The sequence below is a fragment of the Phyllobates terribilis genome, unplaced genomic scaffold (genome assembly GCF_046119375.1).
Source record: "Phyllobates terribilis strain yellow unplaced genomic scaffold, ASM4611937v1 Scaffold_176__1_contigs__length_3987557, whole genome shotgun sequence".
In the NCBI taxonomy this organism is placed as follows: domain Eukaryota; kingdom Metazoa; phylum Chordata; class Amphibia; order Anura; family Dendrobatidae; genus Phyllobates; species Phyllobates terribilis.
Window position 1 is genome coordinate 3,750,417 of NW_027362936.1, and position 18,916 is coordinate 3,769,332.

The following is an 18,916-nucleotide window of genomic DNA, read 5'->3' on the forward strand; positions in this document are numbered from 1 at the left end:
GGCCCGTACTCTGGGGTCTCTCTTTAAAAAGGCGTTGATAGATGTTAAGTTTATAAAAGTTTGTGACGCCACCTGTGGCTTCTGGTGAGGATCACCAGCGCTGCGCAGTCCACTGAGGCCAATGATAAGGCAGCTGGATGGTATAGCTCCCACAGGTGGAGCTAGGCCTCAGGGCAGTGTATGACGGGGTATGCAGGACAGAGAGACTCAGCCGTGTCAGAGCAAGAACAAGGACAGACACAATAGTCACTTCAGTACCTTTTACTGATGGAAATTCAGGCACTCCCCGGAGCACTGTAGTGTGAAGGGTGTATGTCCGGATCCTCCCCAATGAGCGGGTTTTGGGCCTCCTGTTCCTTGCCTCTGCTTAGTAAGTTTCTGACCTGCCTGGAGCTAGGCCTAACTTTGTCTCTGTCCTGCGCTGGCTGACCTTGTGGTAGGGCCTTCTCTTGGAGTGCATGCTCCCAACCTACGGGGCCTATGTGTCTCCTGGCTCTGGTAGGTATCAGCACTTTAGCGATCCTGGGACTTGTAGTTCTCCAGGGATTCCGGTTATATCTTACTGGGTCGTGGATATCCCGGTAAGCTTCGGACCCGGTGTCCGGTAAATTCTTCTTCGGGGTGAGCTAGTTAAGCTCCTCTGCCCCCTATGTACTAACTCTCTCTACTCGCCTTCGGCCTACTCGGGCCCTCAATAGGCTACTCGCACTAACGGCAGCTTGCCGCGCTTCACCGATCTTATGGCGCCGGCACACCTAAGCTCACTATTCTGAGCTACGACTCAACCGGGCTCAACTCTGTATTCAGGCTTGCACTAACTGAACTCTCCAGAGGAATTGCGGAGTCACTGAGCTCCACTGCAGACTGACCTGTTTCTGTGTCTCACTCTGCAGGAACTGACTGCCTGGCTCCACCTTCCCTTCTTTATATATCCCTAACAGCTCCCTCTGGTGGTCTGAGGTGGAAGGTGGAGATGTGTGAATGGTTATGGGGGCCTCTTGTGGAGGAATCCGTCAATACACCCTTCTAGGATCTGTGATACCAAGCACAGCTGGGCTTCACACAGGGTCTGGACTTATAAAGAGGGGAAGAGGGAGGAAGAAGAGGATTATTGGGTGAAAGCCAGGAGGAGAGGAGAAAAAGAACATGGGACACACAATTTAACCCCTTCAGCAGGGCACAGCAGTCAAGGGGCATTCAATTAAAGATTGACGTGCCCTGCAGACTGCTGAGACCCAACAACAATATTTCCTCAAAAAGTCCCATGGAATAACGACAACACACAGATCTTAACCAAAACTCCTTTTAATGGGTAGAAGTCGGTCACAGCCAAAAAGGACATGCTCAGTATTTAACCGGTATAAAACTCGGTTAAGGCACTATTGGCCAGCTGAAACGGGTGCAAATCCATATGCCACAGCTGGACTCCCAGCGCAAGTCAGACTTCGTCCCGGAAAAAAACATCAAGATGGAGCAAATGACCGCTAAGGAGGAGCGAAGTATTTATACTGCGCTCCGCCCCCCACCCATTTGGTAAAAAGCTTGTTCTATGCTATCCTGGAGACCGGAGAGAAAAATATCCAGCCCTATTTCCGTCAGATGGACTCCATCGGGTAGCATAAGACTGGAATTGTCTCCCTCAAGTTGGTGATGCCTCATGACCACTCCGGCCTTAAAACGGATAAAGCGGGACAAGTGGGCATTAAGCGTGCGCACAGAACGTTCAACTGCCGCCGCATCTCTCGCGCCCTGCCATGCAACACGTGACATGACCTCTGACCAAATCAGAGTAAGCTCTGGAAAAAGTCTGTGGAATTTATCCACGTCGGAGCGCATGATTGTGAGGAGCTCCGCTAGGTGAAAGGAGCAGAGATCATTCCCGCCCGCATGCAGGACTAGAATTAAGGGAGAGGAAGCAGTCTCAGCTATCCGCACCACCTCGGGAAGAACCTGAGGCCAGGTCAAGCCTCTTATTCCTCTCAAAAAAACGTTGATGCCGTGGAACCCAAGACCTCTGCCACCTGGTCGACGTTCTGCTCTTTGGGATGCCCAGAAGATGTAAGAGTGGCCCAGTATCCTCACTGTGTGTTTTACACCATCTATGAAGAGATAATAAAGTTAGTGAAGCAATAAATTCGGTCTGATGTATCTTGCAAAACAGGAGGAACGCCATCTACCAATGTGCTGGATCTCGGAGTTAGGCAAACCAGCACGGGCTGCTTCGGTAGCAGCTGCTATCCTAAAGGAGTACGTACCAAATACCTTGAGAGGAAGGCCTACGAAAGCTAAACATTTCCAAAAAAACTAGATTGAAATTGAAAAACCGTAAGAGGAGAACCATCCTCATGTGAGAAAAATGAGTCACCAGATCGCCAGAACGATAAGTAATTATTAACAAGGGTTAAAGGACAAATAGGACCGGGGATGGTAAGAAGGGGAACCCATGAACAAATACCGGACGGGTCAATTTTCGATTTCCGAAAGTGGATACGGAGACCTCGGTCACAGGGAGTGATACCATCATACTGGAGTCCTCCTGAAGTGCGCTTGGATGGGGACACCAATTCATTAATGCGCAAAGCACCAAAAAACGCGAGTCAAAAAGCGTCAGAGAGTAGAGCAGACTTGAAAGGAGAAGAGCGGACAGTGGGAGTGGGTTGATTAGGCGGGTAAGTAAACTGAAAGAAATGGGCCGTCTGTTCCCCTGACGAGTGTGCTCCCTCCTCCAACCCATAATAGCCTGCCGAATGATGAAAACCTTAGTAACATCGTTCCAACCTAAGAGGCGAAAATAAACACCGAGATCAGATAGGCGGTTCTGTGCAACGGCTCCTGAAACACCCATGCTACGCAAGTAAAGTAAATATTCGATTGTGACCTCCAGACGGGCAGCGTCGGATGCTGCTGCTGATCTATCCCCAAATAGGTTATGCCACTCATTCCATGCCTTACCGTAAGAACGCCATGTAGACGAGGCCACTGAAGATCTCACCAACTCCATCAATCTTTCTCTACCACCTCCCACATGAGGGATGGGCATGGATGCCCCTCTGGTTTGGCCGCGGGGAAACATTCCCGGAATTTCTGCCAATCGAAACGAGAAAGAGAATCAGCAATGACATTATTTGTACCCAGAACATGGCGGGCTTAAAACCAGATGTTTAAACGTAAGCATTTTAATACCAGGAATCTGAGTAATTTGATAACCAGGGGAGATGAGGACGACAAGTGATTTATGGCGTGTACAATACTCATATTGTCAGTCCAATAACAGATCCGTTTATCCCTGAGGGATGGGCCCCATAAAGAAATGGCTGTGATGATAGGAAATAACTCTAACCAAGTAAGGTTTTTAACCCAGCCCTCAGTGCGCCAAGATTCCGGCCAAGGTTCGGCACACCATTGGTCTCCAAAAATGACACTGAAACCAGTAGATCCAGCGGCATCGGAAAAAAGGGAGAGATCCTCATTAGTCAATTCCGATGACTAAAAGCATGTATATCCATTATAGGACAAGAGGAACTCCTTCCCAACCAGCAAGTCTGCTTTCAAAGGAGGTTTTATCCGAATTCTATGATGGGGAAGCTTGATGCTTTTGGTCGAGAGGGATAAACGTCTGGAAAAATTCTCCCCATAGGCATTACTGTGCAAGCAAAGTTAAGGAGGCCTAGCATGGACTGCATTTGACATAGTGTTACTTTGAGGACAGAACAAAATCCTTCAATCTGGGACAGCAATTTTGAATTTTTTTCTGAGGGAAGGCGAAAAACCATGGCAACGGAATCAATCTCAATTCCTAAAAAGGATAGCGAAGTAGTAGCAAAAGTTTTTCCACTGGATAAGGAAACGCCAAAATACGACGCGAAAAAAATAAAATTGTCCAGCAAAAATTGACAGGACCTGGAATCTGGTGGTCCCACAAAAAGAAAATCGTCAAGATAATGGATTATAGCGGAGGAACCTGTTTCATACTTAACCACCCATTCTAGGAAAGAACCAAATAATTCAAAATAATAGCAAGAGATGGAACAACCCATGGGAAGGCAGGTAGATCTCACATCACCGTTACTTTCTGAGTAGCAACGTCTTCGGAAAGTTTATGAAGCTACATTTACAGAAAACATGGGTCCACTGGCTTTACTAAACGCCATCTACAAATTCGAGCTTCAAGATTTGGAGAGGTGTGTATTGCAAGAATTTTTATCACCCAACCACTTTGAGTAGCAGAAGGAGAGATAGCATTAGCAAACTCTCAAGAACTATCTGCATTCTACAATGACGGAACAACGGTTAAACAGCCGAGCCCTTCTGTCAATTGAGCATGAGCTCGCCAGACACCTGAATATTAAAGACCTGATAAAGAATTTTTCTAACCAGCAGGTAAAACGACTGCCTGTTCCATACATGTAAATTTGCATCTTCACATCTTCTACATTGCAGCCAGTTTTACATTAGTGTGTTATTGCCATGTATGTTCCCCTGTATTATGGATGAGTGTCCTAGCCTGACTGCGGGATTACTGACCCAAAGTCCTAGCATTAGACAGATGTAACAGATCGGATAGTAATGTTTCAGTTCTGAGACCTGCACCTGACTGACCCTGCGATGCACTATCCGTACCCCAGATGGGAATACCCATTTAATATTAGGGCTCAGTTTTTAGGATAGAGCGCACTATTGTTTGTTGTTCTTGAATTTATGGAAATACGTCTTTATTATTATGGTTCATTCCTTAGATCGTGTGCAATACTGTTTGTTGTTTTAATATGTTTTCTAACCTCACAAAATGACCTTATTTTCATTGTATTAATTGGTTATACGTTTTGTCTTTGTTTTGTTTGTTTTGTTACATTATAATTTTGCACTTTACATAATTGACCAAAGGATTTAACTAAATGACTCTTATGAAAAATAGATTTAATTAGTGAAATGTTTAGTGGGAATGTTTTACAAAACTTTTATGTTAAGGGCATTGACCATGCTCTGGTTATTCTTAACCAATGTGTGTGTGAGATGAATAAAAGGCCCTTAATGCAGAAATTCAACATAGAAATATAGTCTATTTCCCATATTTCGTATTTAGTGCCGAAGTTCAAGAAAGACCATAATACTAAGTGCCTTATCATCATCTCAAACACATTGGTCAAGAATAACCAGAAAATTGGCAATCCTTTTAATCATAGTTTAACGTTTTGGAAGAATTTACTTTAAAGTTTGTCACCCCTTATATCACAAATAATAAACAGAAATTGCTTTTCTAATAGAATAACACGTCCAGAAGAGATTCCTTTTCAGCAGTCACCTCATTATCATAGCCAGCAGGATTACAATGAGAGATAACAGAATCCACCATTCACATTAGGTCGTGTCACAGCTCACCTCTTCCCCTTTCCTGCACAATGACATCTGCATGTCACTAAACATGAGAACATGTATAGAAAACTCTCCCTAGGAATTAGAGTCCCCTATTTTGTCTTGTAATATATATACATCCATATGTCTATTGTTCATATCTCCAAACAGGCAAGACAGCAGATTGCCATAAATGTACAGAAAGCAGGATACAATAATCTGAAGTCAGAAATACAGATTATAAAAAAATTATCACAATCTGGTTTCAATTAGTTTAAAAAATGTACGTCACTCATTCCCTTAAAGAAAAATAAGCAAAATATACCTAAAAAGAATATTGGATAGTTTAAGAAATGTTTAATAGGTTAGAGTAGAGTAGGGCCCTGCCAAAAGAGTCTACCTTGTCGTGGTGGCAGGCTTAAAAAATCTTTTGGCCAAAACAAAAGCTGATGGCTGTGTATGTGATATGGTTTTCGATGGGAACTGTTTATGTGTGATTGGTGAAACCGAGGTGCAGAAGCCGAGTTTTTCCAAGAGTGGGAGGTGGGACAGTGGAAAGTTCGAGGGGTGGAGGCGGGGCTGGTGTGGAATCTCAAGGGTGCCCGGAAATGTTGCCAGTATGGGGTGTTGAAATTCCTGGTGGCAACCCTGCTTCAGTATATAGCAAAAATCACAGTCTCCTACTCTCCACAGGCATGTGTTCAAAGGAGTATGTTACGGATCCGGGTGGTGGAACCTCTGTGCTGCGGTGCAAGGAGGGACCAGAGGGGCGTAACTAGGTATCAACTCGGACTGACCAAGGTCATACGGCGGCTCAATCGACTCCGTGACCAGGGAAGGACCGAGCAGAGGGACCAGGTGGTACTCTGGGACCGACCTTGTATGAGAGCAGGTGACTCCCACGGGTCAGAAGGCAGGAATTGACCGGTACATCAGATGAGCACGGCAGGCAGGCTGACGGGTGATCCGGGTAGGCGGACTGGCAGACACGGCAGGTAACAAGCAGGAGCCTCCAGGTAGGCTGGCTGGTAGGCACGGCAGGTAACAGGCAGGTGCTTCCAGGTAAGCGGGCTGGCAGGCACGGCAGGTAACAGGCAGGTGCTTCAATGTAAGCAGGCGGGCAAGGCCCATAGACAGACTGGCGGACGCGACTGTAGACAGACTGTCGGGCTGGAGAGTAGACAAGCTGGCGGACTGGACTTGTAGTCAGGCTGGCGGGCTGGACTTGTAGTCAGGCTGGCGGGCTGGACTTGTAGCCAGGCTGGCGGGCTGGACTTGTAGTCAGGATGGCGGGCTGGACTTGTAGTCAGGCTGGCGGGCTGGACTTGTAGTCAGGCTGGCGGACTGGACTTGTAGTTAGGCTGGTGGACTGGACTTGTAGTCAGGCTGGCGGGCTGGACTGGTAGTCAGGCTGGCAGTGGGACCTGAGGGCTGAAGCAGAGTTTAACACACAAAGCTACAACCTTGCACGGGCACCTCCATCTTGGAGGAGGTGCCTTTTATATGAGAGGTCCTCCGGCCATTGGCCGGGGACTCCTTAGGACGGCGCGCGGCCCCTTTTAGAGGGAGGGAGCGTGCACGCGCCCTAAGCACAGTGTTAGAGGCAGATGATGGCTGAATAACGCAGCCATCATTTGTCGGCTCAGTTCCCAAGTCCACATCAAAGAACGGGACCTGGGATTTGTGTTATTTTTTTCTATAAACCATTTTGTTTTTTACTTTTTTTATTTTAGTCCCTTTACAGAACATGAACCTGGTTGAGCTTTATTGCACGATGCTGCGAGGCATGATTTACAATTGCAGCTGTGGGGGCCATTGTGTAGAGTTGGTTGACTAAAAGAGCCCCCTACCTTTATTTGACAACCTAGATGCCACTGATACTATAGGTTGCGGCATCAAAGGCGTTAAAGATAACAGCTAGGATCAAAGACATTGACTGCTCAGTTCCTGCGGTAGCCCCTCAGTGATCCAGCTGGAATAGTGCCAGCACCGGAGGTGAGTATAGCTCCTATTATTTTACTTTGTGGAAACATAGTGATTGAGAAGGGTTGGTCCTAGTAGTGAACATCAGAGAGAGACTTGCGGCCTAGCCGGAAAACCCAGTGATCCCTGCTAGGGCCAGAGCTTCATAGAGAACTTACATGGAAACTCACACGACTGGGCACACCACCTTTGTGAAGAGAACATTAACGTTAAATAGTGAAAGACTTTCTCTGCTATCCCAAGCTTACTGATATTAGTTCTACTGTTGATTTGCCTTGTTACTAACACTTTACAGTTTAAAGTATATACCGTATATACTCGAGTATAAGCCAACTGTTTCCGCACACTGAACTCATCATCTTTCCTTCATCTCGCATATCTTCCCCACCTGATCTTTCTATCACAATAAATGACATCACAATTTTCCCTGTCCCCGGAGTAACCCTTGACTCTGCCCTGTCCTTCAAACCCCACATCCAAGCTCTTGCCACCTCCTGTGGCCTCCAGCTCAAAAGTATTCCCAGAATCCATCCTTTCCTCAACCCTCAATCTATTAAACTGCTTGTTCATGCCCTCATCATCTCCCGCCTCGACTACTGCAACACCCTCTGTAGCATCGGCGTCTCTGCCCTGTACTAGGCAGAGACGCCGTCCCTCTCACCTCCCTGCTCCTGGCGCGGCGTCCTCCAGCGCTTCTCTCCCCGCTGCTTCCGGCACGCGCTCCTTCCCCGGCAGTGTGCTTAGGGCGCGCGTGCGCTCCCCCTCTCTTAAAGGGACCGCGCGCGCCGTCCTAAGGAGTCCCCGGCCTATTGCCGGAGGACCTCCCATATATAAGGCACCTCCTCCAAAATGGAGGTGCCCGAGCAATGTTGTTGCAAAGCCTTCACTCTGCTTCAGCCCTCAGGTCCCGCTACCAGTTACCTGCCAGTCACCTGCCAGATTCCTGCCTGTTACCTGCCAGTCACCTGCCAGATTCCTGCTTGATACCTGCCTGATATCCGCTTACCTGCTTGCAAGCCTGCGGTCTGCCCTCCGACACCTGTCAGTCTGTCTATGGACCAGCCTGCCCACTCACCTGGGAGCGCTCACCTGTTACCTGCCTGCTAGCCTACCTGGAGGCTCTGCCGTCACTTGCCGTGACCACCTGCCTGTCCAGAGACTCTCGCCCGCTCACTTGGGAGCGCTCACCAGCCACCAGCCCGCTGCCCTTCTACCCAGAGACTGTCCCTGTCACTTGCCGTGACTACCTGCCCTTCTACCCAGAGACTGTTCCTGTCACTTGCCGTGACTACCTGCCCTTCTACCCCGAGACTGTCCCTGTCACTTGCCGTGACTACCTGCCCGTCTTCCCTGGGAGCCACCCGCTTCCTTACAAGGACTGCCCCCTTGTATAGTTGCTCAGAGGTTCCACCTCCCAGACCCGTTACACCCTCCTCTGTGGCCTACCTGTTAACACTCTCGCACCCCTCCAGTCCATCCTCAACTCTGCTGCTCGACTAGTTCATCTCTCGCCTCACTATTCCTCTGCTACCCCCCTTTGCAAATACCTTCACATGTTAATAATAATAATAAAAAGTAATTTTTCATTTAACTTTGCATGAAGCCCTGTGGGTTATACAAAATTTCTGAATACGGTTTTGAATATTTTGAGGTGTATACATGACATATAGATCCCTCAAAATCTTTTCAAATGTGTAGATGGTCCTGAAAAACTGAGGGATGGGACATTTCATTGGCATACAAAATTCAAAGTTCAAAAATTAGACTTTTTCTAAATATTTGTCAAATTTCCGATATTTTTTATATAAATGTCTATCATATTGACCTAAATTTACCACGAACATAAACTACAATGTGTCAAGAAAAAAATTATTACCACATAAAATGGCACATATTAGTTTAAAAAATCTGGCTTGGTCAGGAAAGTAAAAACTACCTTAAGTGGGAAGGGGTTAAAGAGTTATTCCCAATATATGTAATAACTCTGAAGTGGAGCAGACTCCACAATACAAACTGTTTATTTTATTAAAATAAATACATTTCTTAGACCTGATGAGGCTTGTTTGGTTGCATTAAAAATCCACTTGCTTTTGAGCCGAAACATTGGCACCTGTTCACACGGGCCAATAAATACACCATTTTTTATGTAATTTTCTATTAAGTGCTACCATCTTTTTTGCTTACTTATGTGCCGACACTGGGGTATCGTGTTCCGGGACTCTTGGAGCTCTCACAGCCATAAAAACTGAACGGCCGTGCAGTCCCTCCGCCTCTTATGGGACGTGCTGGTGAAGGTGCGTACGCAATGACATCATCGCGTACGCGTCTGCATAGAGGGCCAAGATGCAGAAGTGCAGCTGCAGGGGATTATATAAGAGGTAAGTATCACATTTTTTTTTTAATAGAATTAATTAAATAGTCTTGGGGGAGAGCACATGATGAACTGGGAGTGGGGGGGGGAGAGCACATGGTGAATTGGGGGTAGGGAGAGCAAGTGATGACTTTGGAGTGGGGGTGGGGAGAGCAAATGGTGAAGTGGGGGGTGGGGAAAGCACATGATGAACTGAGAGTCAGGGGTGGGGAGAGAACATCGAGAATTGGAAGTGGGGGGTGAGGAGAGCACATGGCGAACTGGAATTAAGGGGTGGGGAGAGCACATGGTGAACTGGGAGTGTGTGGTGAGGAGAGCACATGGTGAATTGGGAGTGAGGAGTGGATATAGCACATTATTAATTGGGGGTGGGGAGAGCACATGGTGTGTGGGGAGAGCAAATTATTAATTGAAGGTGGGGGTGGAGAGAGCAAATGGTGAATTGCGAGTGGGGGGTGGGGAGAGCACATGGTGAATTGGGGGTGGGGAGAACAGATAATGATCTGGAGGGTGGGGAGAGTACATGGTGAATTGGAAGTGGGGGGTGGGGAGAGCAAATGATGAATTGGGAGTGGGTGGGGAGAGCAAATGATTAATTGAGAGAGGTGAGTGGGGAGAGTAAATGATGAAGTTGGGGTGGGGAGAGCAAATGGTGAATTGGGGTGGGGAGAGCAAATGGTGAATTGGGAGTGGGGGGTGAGGAGAGCAAATGGTGCATTGGGAGTGGGGGTGGGGAGTGCTAATGGTAAATTGGGAGTGGGGAGAGCAAATGGTCAATTGGGAGGGAGCGGTAGTGAGAGCTAATGGTCAATTGGGAGTGTGGAGAGCACATGATGAATTGGGGGTGGGAAGAGCAAATGGTGAATTGGGAATAGGGGGTGGGGAGAACTAATGGTGAATGGAGCAAATAGTGAGTGGGGGGTGGGGAGAGCAAACGTTGAATTGGAAGTGGGGGGTAGAGAGCAGATGGTGAATTAGGAGTGCGGGTGGGGAGAGCAAATGGTGAATTGGGAGTGGAGGGTGGGGAGAGCAAATGGCGAATTGGGAGTGGAGGGTGGGGAGAACAAATGGTGAACTGGGAGTGGGGAGAGCAAATGATGAGTTGGGAGTGGGGGTGGGGAGAGCAAATGGGGAGTGGGGGTGGGGGGAGCAAATGGTGAATTGGGAGTGGGGGTGGGGAGAGGTAGTGGTGAATTGGGAGTGGGGAGAGCTAATGGTGAATTGGGAGTGGGGGAGAGCAAATAATGAATTGGGAGTGGGGGAGAGCAAATGATGAATTGGGAGTGGGGGAGAATAAATGATTATGAATAGAGGTTGGGAGAGAGCACGAATATGACATAATGAATTGGAGTGGAGGGGTTCATGTAAATATAATGAATTGGGGGAGCCGGAGGTACAGAGTTGGGGGTGTTGAGGATGCAGGAGTGTGACTGGTAATGAATTGGGAAAGAGTACAGGTGCTATTTAATTTATATATTTATTGGGTGGAGAAAGTGGCTATTTACAGTTAGTGGGGGGGCCGTGGTGGATTACAATTTGTATTTGGAATGGTGGGTTGCATAATAACTAATTATATATTAATGGTGGGTGCACATCTGTATTCAGCTGCGTAATGTAGAAATTGGGGAATGTACTCTAGATAATTGTGTGCTATTTTATGCAGAGACGAGTCCTGGCTGGAAGAAGTGAGGTCGGTCTGCGCTGGATGAAAGCAAAAAAAAGCGAAGATGAAGGACTTCAACTAGAGACCTCACTTGTGAGTCAATGTGTTCTCTGTACAATGACACTATATACTAATGTACAGAGCTCCTGTGTATGTCACTGGTGATCACTGTATTACCTGTACACTATACACTATATGCAGAGCTCCTGTGTATAATGTCACTGGTGATCACTGTATTACCTGTACACTGATACTATATACAGAGCTCCTGTATATAATGTCACTGGTGATAACTGTATTACCTGTACACTGACACTACATACAGAGCTCCTATGTATAATGTCACTGGTGATCCCTGTATTACCTGTACACTGACACTATATGCAAATCTCCTGTGCATAATGTCACTGGTGATCACTGTATTATCTGTACACTGACACTATATACAGAGCTCCTGTGTATAATGTCACTGGTGATCACTGTATTACCTCTACACTTACACTATACACCGTCTACTATGTAGAGAGCTCCTGTGTATAATGGCACTTATGGTAATATTAGTATTTTTTTTTTTTTTATTAATGATCAGTATTGTAGTATTCAGTCACTATGTGGTCTGGTCATGGTGTGGTGGTATTTGTTCCTTGCTTGTGGTATTATTCGGTCACTATGTGGTGGTAATATGTGGTCTGGCCATGGTGTGGCGGTATTTGTTCCTTGTATGTGGTATTATTTGATCACTATGTGGTGGTAATATGTGGTCTGGTCATGGTGTGGCAGTATACCTTGTATGTGGTATTATTTGGTGACTATGTGATGGTAAAATGTGGTCCGGCCATGGTGTGATGGTATTTGTTCCTTGAATGTGATATTATTAGTCATTTTAAAAAATTTGTGACACATTCCTTTAAAGAAAAAGAAATAAAAATATACCTAAAAAGAGTATTGGATATTTTAAGAAAGGTTTAATAAATTAGAGTAGAGTAGGGCTCAGCCAAAAGAGTCTAACTTGTCGTGGTGGTTGATTAAAAAAATCTTTTGGCCAAAACAAAAGTTGCTGGCTATGTATACGATATATGGTTGAGTGGGAACTGTAAATCTGTGATTGGTGAGGGCGTGGTGCAGAAGTGGAGTTTTTCCAAGATTTGGTGGTGGGACTGTGGAAGTTTCGAGGGGTGGAGTTGGAGCTGGGGTGGAGCCTGGGCGGAGTCTCAAGGGAGCTTGAAAATGTTGCCAATATTGGGCCCTGAAATTCCTGGTGGCAGCCCTCTATCTATCTGTCTATCTAAATAACAAAGTAAGGCTATGTGTGTTGTGATCTGCAAGAAGAACTAAGGAAAGATAGGGGAAAGCTGTCCCTACAGTAAGACTAAGCTGAATCCCTACGATGTAGCGGGCTGCCTGTTTTTAGTGAACAGACCCACCTTCGTCCTCGGCTAGTCTGAACGAAGACCTATAGAATTAAGGGAGGGGTCCCTAAAGAACTAAGGACTGGGACAAAAATGGGACACCTCCTAAACAGAAATTGTTGTAGAACACAAAAGACAAACTGACAAAAAGTACTAGAGGTCCAAGAGGACCAAGCGAACTGACAGAGAAAGGCACAGAAGCACCTGGCTAGCAAAGCAGTCAAACAACGCTGAAGTCCAGCAAAGCCAGAAGGGCAGAGCTGGAATATATAGGCAGATGGTCACGTGACCGCAAAACACAATATAGCAAAAATTAACAGGAGGATTCTAACAATGTGCCCACAATGCAGAAATGCTTCGGATTTTTCCTGAGCGTTTCTGCATCTCCCCTGGCAGAAGAAACGCATGCGGATTGTACATGCGGATTGTACATGCGGATTGTACATGTGTTTTTCCTGTCAGGGACATGTGGATGTCAAGCTTTCTTCACATGCATTTCCGCATGCGGGTTGACAAGCGCTTTCCAAGCGATTTTAGCATCACTTGGAAAGTGCTTGACAACTAGGTCACACTATATAAATCCATGCAAACGGCATGGATTTATATAGTGTGACCCGAGAGAATGTCAAAAAATAAAAAATAAATATATACTTGCCTTCCGATGGCCCCCGGTGTCTAGCTTCACTGTCCCGGCTGCCGGCAGATCATGTTACACTGAAGGACCTGCCGACGTCAGCATCGCGTGACCAGTCACACGACTATGACGTCAGCGCAGGTCCTTAAGTCCATCGTGAACTGCCGGCATGAGAGGAGGAGCGCATCGGGGGCCGCCAGAAGGTAAAAAATAAATACATACTTATTTTATTCTTTTTTTTTTTACAGCTTTCTATGGTACGCGGGTCCGGAGGAGAGTCTCTTCTTCTCTAGACCTGGGTACGATCCGCACATTAGAACGCATGGAATGCGCATCTACATATACAGTGATGCGTAATCCATGCGATCTAATGCAAGTCAATGGCGGCGAAAACGCAGCACTTCCGCAAAATAATTGGTAGTGCTGCGTTTTTTTCCGTAGTGGAAATTTCCGCAGCATGTGCACAGTACATGCGGATTATCATTGGGGAACATGGCAGGCCTTCTACCATGCGTTTTTTAAGCGTTTCTGCAGCGTTTTTGCCGCTGCGGAAAAGCTTAAAAAACGCATCGTGGGCACACAGCCTTATGGAGACCAATCTCTGTGATGGGGGAAGGGCACTAAAATAGTGTATGTCCTACACAACAAACTACCTGATAGAAGACTGAAGACGACACAGAGCCACCGAATACAAGAGACACAAGCAGTGTCTGACTGGTGCCAGGGGCCCCCACTATCCAACTCTAGGGCCCCACTTCTCAACTACATGCAAATGTGACATTATCCTCAATCACAAATTTATATAACAATGAACTGGGTAGATTGGTAAATGAATAAGATGCTGCCTTTGTCTGCACATAGTGAGTAAAGTTTATTGTGCCAAGTGCTGCTCATATAAGAGGGTGGTGGCCACTCTGCACAGGGGCCCACTGGAGGATTCTCCTGTTCTCCTGTCGGCCAGTCCAAGCCTGAGCACAGAGCTGGCACAAAAATGCTCCCATCCCATCCAAAGTTCTGGCCAGAAGTGGTCTTCATGGAAGAATTGTAATCAAAAACAATATCTTAGTCATAGAAACAAGGGTGCCAAAAAATGTCAGCCTTGGCTATGGACTAATGAGCAAAAATGTGAAATATTTGCCGGTCACAGAAGACAGTTAGTTTGTCAAAGGGCTGGAGAGTGGAACAATATAGAGGATCTGCAAGCAACAATTAAGTATGGTGAAGGTGTAAGGGACGAGACAAGGGGTTCCTCGTTGTGTGCACATATTACTGATTCAGCTGATGGCACATTCAGACTATGTTCTGCCACAGTTGGTGAGACACTGGGACTCTAACTCCGCAAAGAAGAAGACAGACATGTTTACAAAAATAAACTCTCATTTACTAGGTCTGGAAAAAATGTACAATGGGTAGCAGGAATAATGCTTTAAACTTTCATCTGTATAGTATGACAGAGGTTCACACTTGATGGTTGAGGACGGTGGCGCAATACTTGTGTAAAACTTTGCAAATGAACAACAAGCTCCACCGAGGGCCTTCATATTCCCAGTACAGGGCTACATGGGTTGATGTATTGCGCTGTGACCATTGTACCAGCCTGACTGATCCCATATTTCTTCACAAAGACCTCCAGGTCTGGCTAACACTGAGACTAGCTTTAAAATGATTTATTTTTCAGTGGGTGCCCCAACTTGCCTTTGGTATGGAGTACTGCTGCCACTGTTACTTGAATGCTGAAATGTATTCCCTAGTATGTCTGCTCTTCGCACACGCAAAATTATGGCTAGATCCGATTGAAGTTGTCCTTTCTTCTCTGCAGCTCTACTCAGACTCTCTATTAAAACAGGAACTAACTCCTGGTGCCCACTTACTCCTCCCCAAACTATGGGCTGGCCCTACAGTTAACCATGTCCACCCCTGTACAGAGGAAAACTGGAGCCTACATAAGGATAAAACACATAAAACCACAGGTCACACTAACTATACAGTCAGGAGTCTTCAGAGAGGGTGTTCAGACATCTTCTACACCATTACAGAGGGACCTAGCATATTTGGAACTCCAGTTCAACAAATGGAGTTGGGGATTTGGTCATCATTAATGGTGTCTTCAATGCAGAGAAATATAGCAGATAATTATTAGTGTTGAGCGAGTATGTTCTGTTAACCCTTTTGGCGAGTATGCTCGCGCCGAGCACCGAGTATTTACAGTTGCTCAGTGTTATGTTTGAATCACTCCCATGTGCATGATTTGCGACTGTTTGGACAACTTTAATACATTTGAGGAATGTGTAAAAAATAGACATTCCTTACATGTACTAAAGCTGTCAAACAGTCGCAAATCATGCACACAGGAGTGATTCAAACATAACACCGAGCAGCTGTAGCTACTCGGTGCTCGGCCAAAGCATACTCGGCGAAAGGGTTAACAGAACATACTCGCTCAACACTAATAATTATCCATCATGCAATACCATCAGTTAAGCGTCTGACTGGCTCTAAATTTATTATTCAGCAGTGTAATGCGCTAACGCAGAAAGACCCAGCAAGACTGGCACCAAACCAGCAAATCCGCAGGGACAGACGCACTTGGCACAAGCTGCCCAGCTAGGTGAGCTCTTTAGGACTGGGAACACTTTTCACTCATCTCCCAGTGATGGAAGGGGGACTTTGGCAGAGCCTTCCCAGGCCCACTGTCACTAGCCAGCTGGTGTCTGGTGACACGGCCGGTGCCTAGTCAAGAACCGGGTGGGTACCTCTGTAAGAACACCTAGGAAAAATTAAAAGGGAAAGAGAAGACTCCTAAGACAAAACGCTGGAAAGATAACAACTAATAATGATAGCACCCCTCACCACCACAGCACATTGAAACTGTAATAAACAGCAAAGGACTGAGCAGGGAACAGGGTTAAATAGCCCACCTAATGATCAGGTGTTGAATACCTCCCAATCATCCCAAGACAACCACTCCCTGCTAACTTGCACAGCAGCTTGGACCCAATCCCACCACTGCCTAGTGCCAGACACCGCAGTATCGTGTGTTGCCTGGCAACCGGTTGAACACAGCATCCCATGTTAACCGGGCATTATATCAGTGGGAGATACGGTGTCCCGCGTCCTCACAAATCCTACTACTCCAGAGCGCAATGCTCCATACGATTGAGACGGTTTTCCTGCATGCGTAGTAGCTTCGCCTGCAGTGTCAGGACAATGGTGGCCCCTGCGACCGGAGTAGCGTAGCACTGGACTTGATCCATTCCCAGGTGGGAGCACAGAACCACAATACCTAACAAGTAGGACAATGACCCCAAACATAAAGCCAATGTGACTAAGTACTATACAGTATAAAAAAGAACAACGAACCTGGAAGTGATGATATGGCCCCCACAGAACACTGATCTCAAAATCATCAAGTCTGTCTTGGATTACATAGAGAGACAGAAGTATTTTTGTCCAAGCCTACATCCACAGATCTGTGGTTATTTTTTAGTGAGCCAAGATATTGGGAACAGTCTCCCTGTTGAGGTCCTTTACAAAACTGTATGCAAGTGTACCTGATGCTTTGATGTTGTTTTGCAGCATTTTTCCATACCTGCTTAAAAATATTGCACAGTACTGTATGTACCCATTTGACTGACTGGTTATAGCTGCATGCAGTGGCGTAACTGGAGTCTTATGGGCCCAAGTGCAAGATCTGGACCGGGCCCCCCTTCCATCTTGAATAAATTATTATATTATATTATATATATATGCGCGTCCTCCATCCTGATATATACCGTATATCACTCATCCTGGTATATATGTACCTCATCCTGGCCCCATCCTGGTATTTATATCGCCCATTCTGGTATATGTCCCTTATCCCGGGCCCATTCTGGTATATACAGTATATCCCTCATCCTGGTACATTTTCCCCATTCTGCTACTGTTCTTTAATGTATAGAAGAAAATAAACTATGCTCATCAGGGGCGTACATAAAAGTCACGGGGCTCCATAGAAAAAGTATAATGGACATCTCATAGTCCTTTATATTGTATAATACATCCCATAGTACTCCATATAATACACTGCACAGCCCATAGTCATCCATATTAGCATGATACACAGCCCATATTCTTCATATAATATAATACACAGCCATTAGTCCTCCATAAAGTATAATGTACAGCCCATAGTCATCCATGTAGTATAGTGCACCCCATAGTCATCCATAAATTATAATGCACAATTCATAGTCATTCATAACGTATAATGCACAGCCCATAGTCATACATGTACTATAATGCAGCCCCATAGTCATCCATAAAGTATAATGCATCTCCATAGTCATTCATGTAGTAGCGTGGCGCCCCTGAGGGTTCGGTCGCCACAGAGGTACTGCACCTCACCCAGAGGTGTGGTGTCTCCCTTCTCTCAGGTAAGGAGGGAGTGCTGCACGGAACCTCAACACCTACATCCAACACTACACTACCCCAGGCCAGCAGGAGGGGCAAGAGGCAATGTAGTTTTCTGCTGAGCCCTGACCCTGGCTGGGGTGGGGGGAACCCAAAGTTAGGGGAAAACAGTAATGGGTGTGGGTGGAGGAAGTAGTTTATGGGAGCACTCATACTGTAGATATATAAAAGGGCAGACTTCTTAACAAGAGCGGGGAGTTGAGGAGTGTGGTTCAGAGGAACAGTCTGGGAGCAGAGTCTCTGTAGGAGCTCTGCTCCACTACAAGGGCCCAGGACTGAGGCCCAGGAGGGGAGCAGGGAGTAAGCTCTGTTCTGTAGAAGGGATCCTAGGGTAGTACGGCGAGTGCAGGCGGCACCCGTACACACCGAACCTGCCAAGTGTCAGGAGGATCTAGGCCGCAAGAAGTGGACCAGCCCCTGGCCCAGTCGTGCAGCTTCAGGCCTCGGCTGGAAAAACTGGATGCTTCTGACTGCTATAGCCAGGAGCCAATTCCCCACTTCAATCCAAGTAGGGTCAAGCAGGTCTGTGCAACTCCGACGGACAGGGGGGACCTCGCAGCCACCCGAACAGGATTCACAGTGGGAAGCGCAGGGGAGGAGGGAGTAAGACCCAGCGTGAAGTTGGTCTAGAGAGGTACATAAGAAAGTGGGGTTCTGCCAGGTACACCCGAGCTGCCTGAGGAAGGACTGAACCCCTGCCCGGTGAACGCGACGCGGGAGGCTTGCACCAGTACTGTGCACCTGTGGACTGTCTAAGACAGGGGTCTCAAACACGCGGCCCGCGGGCCGCATGCGGCCCCTGAGGCTGCTTTATGCGGCCCGCAGGCACAGACCCCTTGACGATCCCGACCTGGTCCAGGAGGAGCCGCCGACAGCAGCGCTGAATTGCCACACAGAGACTGTTTCCCAGCACTGCATTTCCAATGCCAGCCGCTGGCCAATCAGAGGCCAGCAGCTGATATCTGCGTGTCGGCGCAGCGAGTATGACGTCATTGCCATATGCAGATGTCAGCTGCTGGCCTCTGATTGGCCGGCGGCTGACATTGAAAATG

The 18,916-nt window shown here is 46.8% G+C and overlaps 1 long non-coding RNA gene across 1 annotated transcript; it reads right to left on the reverse strand.

Annotated features, from left to right (window-relative positions):
• Positions 1 to 1,963: 1,963 nt before the first annotated feature.
• Positions 1,964 to 15,257, reverse strand: LOC141212583 (uncharacterized). Its single transcript, XR_012282307.1, has 3 exons — positions 15,108 to 15,257; positions 2,953 to 3,084; positions 1,964 to 2,099 (listed from the first exon to the last, which is right to left on the reverse strand). It is a non-coding gene; the product is annotated as an uncharacterized lncRNA (long non-coding RNA).
• Between the last annotated feature and the right edge of the window lie 3,659 nt (positions 15,258 to 18,916).